Raw genomic sequence first — 9,283 nt, forward strand, 5'->3', positions numbered from 1 at the left:
AATCTCTGGCATTCCTATATACTAATGATGAAAAATCTGAAAGTGAAATCAAGAAAACACTCCCATTTACCATTGCAACAAAAAGAATAAAATATCTAGGAATAAACCTACCTAAGGAGACAAAAGATCTGTATGCAGAAAATTATAAGACACTGATGAAAGAAATTAAAGATGATACAAATAGATGGAGAGATATACCATGTTCTTGGATTGGAAGAATCAACATTGTGAAAATGACTTTACTACCGAAAGCAATCTATAGATTCAATGCAATCCCTATCAAACAACCACTGGCATTTTTCACAGAACTAGAACAAAAAATTTTGCAATTTGTATGGAAACACAAAAGACCCCGAATAGCCAAAGCAATCTTGAGAACGAAAGAAGGAACTGGAGGAATCAGGCTCCCAGACTTCAGACTATACTACAAAGCTACAGTTATCAAGACGGTATGGTACTGGCACAAAAACAGAAAGATAGATCAATGGAACAGGATAGAAAGCCCAGAGATAAACCCACGCACATATGGTCACCTTATCTTTGACAAAGGAGGCAGAAATGTACAGTGGAGAAAGGACAGCCTATTCAATAAGTGGTGCTGGGAAAACTGGACAGCTACATGTAAAAGTATGAAATTAGATCACTCCCTAACACCGTACACAAAAATAAGCTCAAAATGGATTAAAGACCTAAATGTAAGGCCAGAAACTATCAAACTCTTAGAGGAAAACATAGGCAGAACACTCTATGACATAAATCACAGCAAGGTCCTTTTTGACCCACCTCCTAGAGAAATGGAAATAAAAAGAAGAGTAAACAAATGGGACCTAATGAAACTTAAAAGCTTTTGCGCAGCAAAGGAAACCATAAAGAAGACCAAAAGACAACCCTCAGAATGGGAGAAAATATTTGCAAATGAAGCAACTGACAAAGGATTGATCTCCAAAATTTATAAGCAGCTCATGCAGCTTAATAACAAAAAAACAAACAACCCAATCCAAAAATGGGCAGAAGACCTAAATAGACATTTCTCCAAAGAAGATATACAGAGTGCCAACAAACACATGAAAGAATGCTCAACATCACTAATCATGAGAGAAATGCAAATCAAAACTACAATGAGATATCATCTCACACCAGTCAGAATGGCCATCATCAAAAAATCTAGAAACAATAAATGCTGGAGAGGGTGTGGAGAAAAGGGAACCCTCTTACACTGTTGGTGGGAATGTAAATTGATACAGCCACTGTGGAGAACAGTATGGAGGTTCCTTAAAAAGCTACAAATAGAACTACCATATGACCCAGCAATTCCACTACTGGGCATATACCCTGAGAAAACCATAATTCAAAAAGAGTCATGTACCAAAATGTTCATTGCAGCTCTATTTACAATAGCCCAGAGATGGAAACAACCTAAGTGTCCATCATCGGATGAATGGATAAAGAAGATGTGGCACATATATACAATGGAATATTACTCAGCCATAAAAAGAGATGAAATTGAGCTATTTGTAATGAGGTGGATAGACCTAGAGTCTGTCATACAGAGTGAAGTAAGTCAGAAAGAGAGAGACAAATACCATATGCTAACACATATATATGGAATTAAAAAAAAAATGTCATGAAAAACCTAGGGGTGAAACAGGAATAAAGACACAGACTTACTAGAGAATGGACTTGAGGCTATGGGGAGGGGGAAGGGTAAACGGTGACAAAGCGATAAAGAGACATGGACATATATACACTACCAAACGTAAGGTAGATAGCTAGTGGGAAGCAGCCGCATAGCACAGGGAGATCAGCTCGGTGCTTTGTGACCGCCTGGAGGGGTGGGATAGGGAGGGTGGGAGGGAGGGAGACGCAAGCGGGAAGAGATATGGGAATATATGTATATATATAACTGATTCATTTTGTTGTGAAGCTGAAACTAACATACCATTGTAAAGCAATTATACTCCAATAAAGATGTTAAAAAAAAAAAAAAAAACAACAACAATATCTGAGACAGCCTCTCAAATAGAGCACAGGATTAGAGCTGAAGTCTAATGTAAAATATGGAGTGAACTGCATTAGCTGCTGAAAATGTAGAACTTTACCTGAGTCCTGTATTCCTGGAAAACAGGGATGATCAATACATCCTTTCGTATTTCAGAAAACAACTTATTGCAAAGAATCGCCCTTTCACATGTAACTTATATATAAGATGTTACAGAAAAACCCAAAGAAACCTTTTGGTCAACCCAATAAAACCCACGGATGACCCCACTGTTTATCTATGACAAGGCCAGACACAGACCCTTGAAATTTCCATTCTTTGTCTTATAAAATATTGTTTGAACTGTTTGTCCCCACTGAACAATCTGGACACTAATGTGACTTGACCAAACTTTCATCAGGCTTCTCTCCTTCCCCCAGGACCCTGAACTGTGGGCCACCCTTGAGCTTAAGCAAGCACTGGGACACAGAACAAAACCCCTTAACAGCCTCTCCTGAGAATCAGCTGACCACAGAAAAAAAGACATTTTCTGCTGAACTGACCAATCAATCCCCTGCTCCCCCCACTCCCCACACTCAGATCTTTCTAACCTTGTTTACTCCTCCCTTTAAAAGAAACCCCTTTCTGCCTGGCCTTGGCAACATTTGTAGATATTATTATGGTCAGAGTCTTCTGTTGCAGTAGTTCCTTTCCTCTTACTCTAATAGTCACCCCCCCTCTCTCAACTGCAATAGTCTTTTCAAATAAAGTCCCTCCTTACCTAAGTCTGGATTTGTTTTTTATTTGATACTACCTAAAGATGGAGTTTCTAATATTTTTGGAAGCATTTTTCTCCTCTGTCAAAGTTTGCTTTTATTTATGATTTCTCTTTTATGGATTTTAAGTATTCATGCCTGGTTCAGACGTCACACAGGCAAAGGGACCAAACCCTCTAAGGGTGTTAACAAGCTTCCCACATACCTCTTAGGTTAAAATGGAAATGAATAGGTAGGAGGGCTGCTTCCATATGCAAACACCTCCAGATAATCAATTCTATTCTAATATCATGCTGGCTGCAGAATTACAGCTTCTGGGCCATTTAATTCACTTCCAGCTAATGCCTGAGGTGCCAATGTATACCAAAGAAAAAAGAAAAAGTAGATCAAACTAAAATATTTCCTTAGGTCACAGCAAGTTAAAAGCCTGGCCAACTCCAGGTTTCACAGAACATCTTTGTCATCTTATCCCTGAACTGGCCCAAATAAAAAGTTTGCTAGTGTTTACAAACCATCAACTATGCACCTTGAAAATATTTATGTCATCACAAAAGTTTCAATAGCATTATTCTCAAAAACAAAAGTGAGGATGCCGTAGACTGGCAAAGGGTATTTTTGGCTAGTGCATTTAATAATAGGTAAAGTCATAAGTAAGTTAAAAATTGTAGATCACATTTAATTGTGCATATTTAATGAATTACTTACTGAAATCATGGCTAACTTTAAACATCCAGAGTATGTAGTATCTATAGTCATGGGGTGCTTTTGCTGATTCTTGCTCAGAAGTTTCTGGTACACACTGTCATGGTCGCCAGGATCAGCAGTGTGCTGCGAAATGTTTAAAAACTGGCTCTGGGGGAGAGGGTAGGCCCTGATGGGTTGCACTTGCCAATTTCCACGGTGTAAATACTCCCACCATGGCTCATTTGAAGCTATCAGTGTGACTGCACTTGGAGTTGAGAAAAAGATGCTCAGCAACACACCATAAAGATACAATAGAAGTAAATAACCTCAAGAGAGCATAATAATAAAATGAAGTAAGATAATTAGGAAGTGATGAGTTTTGAGTATATATAATTTGGGGTTTTAGTATAACTTATTTAACTGTAAGTTTGTGTAATTTAACTTTTTTTGTTTGGTTTGGTTTTTTGGTTTTTGTTTTTGTTTTGCGGTACGCGAGCCTCTCACTGTTGTGGCCTCTCCCGTTGCGGAGCACAGGCTCCGGACGCGCAGGCTCAGCGGCCATGGCTCACGGGCCCAGCTGCTCCGCGGCATGTGGGATCTTCCCAGACCGGGGCACGAACCCGTGTCCCCTGCATTGGCACTGCGCCACCAGGGAAGCCCCTAATTTAACTTTTAATAATGGCTGTGTGAAACAACAGGCTTGCAAAATCCCTGGAAATTTAACAGTGTCTGTATTCGGGCACAAGCTGGTACCAGTGCCCACTAGTGAGTCCAGGATCCATCCTTCACTTTGGCTACAACCCCTAGAGGACTAGGTAACATTATTTAAGACAGGAATGATTTGGCTCACAGAAGCTTAAAGGATTTTACTGGCCAAAAGGCATATACTACCTGCGGTGGGTTGAACTGTGGCTCCCAAAATATATGTCCAACTGGATCCTGTGAATGTGAGCTTATTTGGAAAAAGGTCTTTGTTGATGGAATTAAGTATCCCAAGATGCGATCATCCTGGATTATCTGGGTGGGCCCTAAATCCAATGACCCATGTCCTGATGAGAGCAGACAGACAGAAGAAGAGAACACACAGAGACACAGGGAGGACGTCCACGTAAAGAAGGAAGCAGAGACTGGAATGATCCATTTATAAGCCAAGGAATGCCAAGCACTGCCAGCAGCCACCAGAAGCTAGGAGAGAGGCATGGAACAATTCTCCCTCCTAGCCTCCAGAAGGAACCAACCCTGCTGACGTCTTGATTTTGGCTGGCTAGCCTCCAGAACTGTGAGAAAATTAAGTTCTGTTTTTTTAAGCCACCAAGTTTGTGGCAATTTATTATGACAGCCTTAGGAAACTCATACACTACCCCATGACAATTAGTCTTGGTCAAACTGGGCTCAGAGAAAGAGGCTTTGGAGACTTTAAAAGCGATAAATTAATAACTTGGAAAATTATGCAGCACTGTAATCATGTACAGTCATAGTAGAGGAGACAAGTGAAGTTTCAAGGGAAAGACAGCTTACAGGTGGTATTCTTCTTTGCCATAAAATGTCAACTCAATACTCCTTATAGATCAGGCATGGCTAGACTCCCTGGTGACCCAGACATAACCTCAAACGTACCAACAGCCAAGGCTTATTTACCAGGTGGGGGGAACAGATGTTCTTAAATTTCTCAGCGATAACCTTCTTTTTTACCTCCAGAGGTTCTGCTCCTGTTTTACAGAATATTCTAATTCTATTAATTGGGAAACAAAAGGGTAAAGGGAAAAAAAAAAACTGTGAGATGTAAACATCCAAGAGACCTTGAAAAGAGTAGGAGATTTGAAATTTTACCATTGATTATGATTATTAATCTGACTACATAATTTGTGGGGCCCAGTGCAAAATCTCAAGATAGTTCCAGCCGAGCATTAAACCAAGTGAGAGCCCTTCTACACACGGGTCTTGTGAGACTGTATAAGTCACATGCCCATGAATCCAGCCCTATTAATGGGATATCAGACCTAGCTACGACAGATTAGAAATTGTGATACTTGCGCCTAATATACTATTCTCAAAATTTTTTTCAGCATTCTTACTTCCATTTAGAAATGACCGGCCATATATCTGTTGCAAATAAATGCTGATATGCACTGAATTTTTTTTACATAAATGTTCATAGAAGCTTTATTCACAATCACCGGAAAAATGGAAAAAACCCATATCTTTCACCTGGTGAATGTAAAACAAACCGGTATATCCATACCATGGAACACCACCACAAAGCAACATCATGGATGAATCTCCAAGACATCATGCCCAGGGAAAGAAGCCAGCCTCCAGAGGTCAAATCATGCATGACTACATTTATGTGACACCTTAGAAAAGGCAACTCCACAGGGATGGAAAACAGATCACTGTTTGCCAGAGGTTGGGGTGGTGTGAGGGCTTGACTACAGAGCGGAAGCATGAGAGAATATTTAGGAGTAAGGGAACTGCTCTGTGTTCTGATTGGTGATGGTTATATAAAACCTTACATGTGTCAAACCCTTAGAACTTGTACATCCAAAAAAATTTTAATTTTATGGTATGTTAACTTGGAATTTTTTCAAACGAAACTAAGATTTGGCTATATATCCAAATAAATTTCTCTTAAAAAGTACTTTACATTTTCCATCTGAGTTTCTGCCAGAGAGGCTGCTTTGGGGGGCTCTGCCACATCAGCCCTGATATTCTGTGGGACTGTTTTTCCATCTGTAAAACAAGATCAGTCCAGAGCAGTGATTTTTCATTCATCTCTCTCCCCGGTTTCATCCCTGGGCACTTCTTTGTGAGGTAGGGGCACATTTGAAGAGAAAGAATGTTCAGCCTCCACTGGGCTCCAGACCCACAGCTCTGCATCAGTCAGAGCAGTTGTGCTTTGCTTTATTTCATATATTGTCTGCAGAACTTTCATTTAGAATAGTTGGTCCCAAGCCACATGGTTAGGTACCTGAGGAGTTTAAACAATCCCACATTCCAGGGCCTAGTGGTAGGGCCAACTCTATTGTCCCTTGGGCAAGTGCCCCTGTACAGCTTGGTGGTTAGCCAGACTGAAGCACTGGTTTAAATGGTCAATGATTCTAAACAAGATGTTTGAGGAATAGCTGGAATCATGCTCCTTGCTTCACAACCTTTGGATATACAATGGGATTCTGAAAAGGCTGCTAAATCTAGGCTTGCCCTGACATACCGTCTGAAAGGAACTTAAACTTCCCCCTCCCCCCACAGGATGGATGATTTGGGGGAACATCACTTTGCAAACGATAAAGGGCTGTGCATAGATGGGGGAAATGCTGTTATGAGGATGAAGGCACGGACCAAGGACCAGCAGGGCCTGAGAGTAGCATTAATACTAAGAGCCGCCCTTTACTCTACGCAAATACCCTGTGCCAGTCACACTGCTAGCAGTCCTTTAATCCCACAACTCTGGGAGAGAAGGGCTGTCACTATGGAGACTGATAAGGAAACGGAACCTCTGAGAAGCTACAGGTCACGTGATGACAGCACCAGGTCCCAGCCCACACCTCCAACCTTCCAAGCCAAGGGAAAACCTTGAGGCCTGACATCAAGCCTGCTCTCTCAGCACTCAGCCCCAGAGAAAGGGACTAATGCCACCTTTCATCAAAGGCTGCTGGGAAGTCACCACAGGCACCTTGACACCTTGCCATCTGGAACAGCACTCAAAATTTATTTTTAAATTTTATGTAATGAAATGCTTTCTTCAAAAACTATCTTATGCTTCAGTCCAATCTATAAACCCAGAGTTAGACTGCTATGGTTGAAGGTCGGGGGAAGGGTGGCCTGAGGCTCCCAGGGCTCCCAGAGCACCACTTGATCACTTATCTAGCAAATTGGCACTTACTGTGAGAGGTACAGGAGCCATGATGCCTAAGGCCCTGGCTCTGCACTCCAAAGAATGAAGTGGGATTCTGGCTGACTTGCTCCTGAGAAGTGGGATGGGGGGAGGGCTGTTAGACTCCAGGTCTGCCACTTGCACTGAGCACGGCTGGATGGGCACCACCTGCCTCACCTCCTCCCTGGCCTGGCCCCAGTAGTTGTGCCCTGGCACTCACAGGGTAGGAAACTTATTTTCACCATCTTATATTTAGGGAGTTTTATCCTTCAAAGTTACGGATTATAAGGTTAAACACTGCAGTCACCCTCCCTTTTTTCTTGGCCTTATAAGAGCCATCATCAGATTTTCTATATCAACTAAAGTAGAATGTTCAAGTTCAGATCTTGGTGTAGGATCAACTGCAGACCCGCACCTCTGACCCCTGGGGCAGGGGCTCGCCAGGATGGCTCACCGTTTGGCTGCCATCAAACCAACCTCTTTCTCATAGACGTTAGGGATCACGTCCATCAGGGAGTTGACGGTGTGTGCAGTGTTCTTGCCAAACAGCTGGAACTCCTAGTGGACAAACTGCTCCCCAAAACCGTTGTTGGGCAGGATGAGTGCAGGCACGGCCTAGTCCCGCCATGGGTGTCTGGCAGGGCCAGGCCTGGTCCTTCGCAAGGCAGCAGAGCTGAGGGCGGCCGAGCACTGGAGCAGAAACGGCGACTCTGCACAGCAGAGGGCGGCCCTGCTTCATCTCTGGATCGTGGGTGCCCTCAGCAATGGGGCCCAGGAAGTCGCAGAGGCACGAGATGGGTGCATCGGCCACAAGCACCTGCAGCTACTGGGTGTCCTGGTATAAGGTGTTCTCTACCTCCACCGAGACGTTGATGACCGCGGTGATCTGGTTGCAGGACAGCCTGAGCTTGTTGCTGGCGGCCACACCGTTGCTGGTGTACAGGCTGCTGGTGTTCTGTGAGAGGCCGCTGGCCGAGGGCTGTAGGAACCGAACCAGGAGGGCACCCCGGGTGCGGTCACCAAGGCGGAGGGGCAGCAGCCAGCAAGGAGCAAGGGCTGCATCTTTCTCCTGGGCTGAGTCCACTGAAAACTCTCAACCATCGGCAGGTGGGCTCCTTTAGGGAGCAGCCACACCAAGAAATCTCGGGGAAAGGGTCCGGGAGAGAAACGACAGGTCGCGACATGGGAGCCACAATTCCCGCTGGTCCGGCGTTGCTCTGGTTTCCATGGCAGGCCTGAATGGGCCCTGCCTGGTCTTCGGAGAAAGCCCGGCCTCTGCCTTCCTGACCCGGCACTGTTTGGGCCCCGGCCCACCTGGTTACCCATCCACGATCATGACAGGCCTCACGGCTACCCCTGTCAAGAAGTCTGCATTGATTTTTGTTGAGCATTATAAATAATTAGGTGATTCCTCCAAATTTCTTAAGGAATTTGGAATGCAGTTTACTATCTCTTCTAAGCACAAAGAGAAGAAACCCCATTTAGTCTCCTGTATTAGATATTAAATCCAGAACAAATACTATTGAGAATGGGAGCACTTAGCATTGGAATGGATCTTTAAGAAAAAAGCCCTCTCTGGAAAACTTTAGGATGGGACAGACACCGGTTACCTGGGTCATCTCAGTAAGGTCATCTAAACAGCTCTGAGAGCTGGGCCCCAAAAGCCAAATGAAAGACTCTCAAAAAACAATCCAGAAGCACGAGAAAATAATGTCCTCAACTACCTAGAGTATTTTACTGATTTTCCAAGACACATCTGTGTCTCCATAAAAGCAAATACTCACGTTGGCTACTTTTTCTCAAGTACCTGGAGAGTTCCCCACCGGCTGTTGCTGTTACTGACAGTTATTTAGGATTCATGATTCACCAGACTGTAGCTTAGAGGCTCTGGAGGGACACTGACCCTGCCAACACCTTGATTTTGGACTTCTGGCCTCCAGAACTGTGAGAGAATAAATTTCTGTTGTTTTAAGC

General features: G+C 43.5%; 1 pseudogene across 1 annotated transcript; it reads right to left on the minus strand.

Moving 5' to 3' along the window:
• Positions 1–7,759: 7,759 nt before the first annotated feature.
• Positions 7,760–8,635, minus strand: LOC309971784 (dual specificity protein phosphatase 18-like; annotated as a pseudogene). The gene is made up of 2 exons: positions 8,444–8,635; positions 7,760–8,288 (listed from the first exon to the last, which is right to left on the minus strand). The product of its transcript is annotated as a dual specificity protein phosphatase 18-like (transcript).
• Positions 8,636–9,283: the final 648 nt, after the last annotated feature.

Source organism: Leucopleurus acutus (assembly GCF_964270905.1).
Source record: "Leucopleurus acutus genome assembly, chromosome: 14".
NCBI lineage: Eukaryota > Metazoa > Chordata > Mammalia > Artiodactyla > Delphinidae > Leucopleurus > Leucopleurus acutus.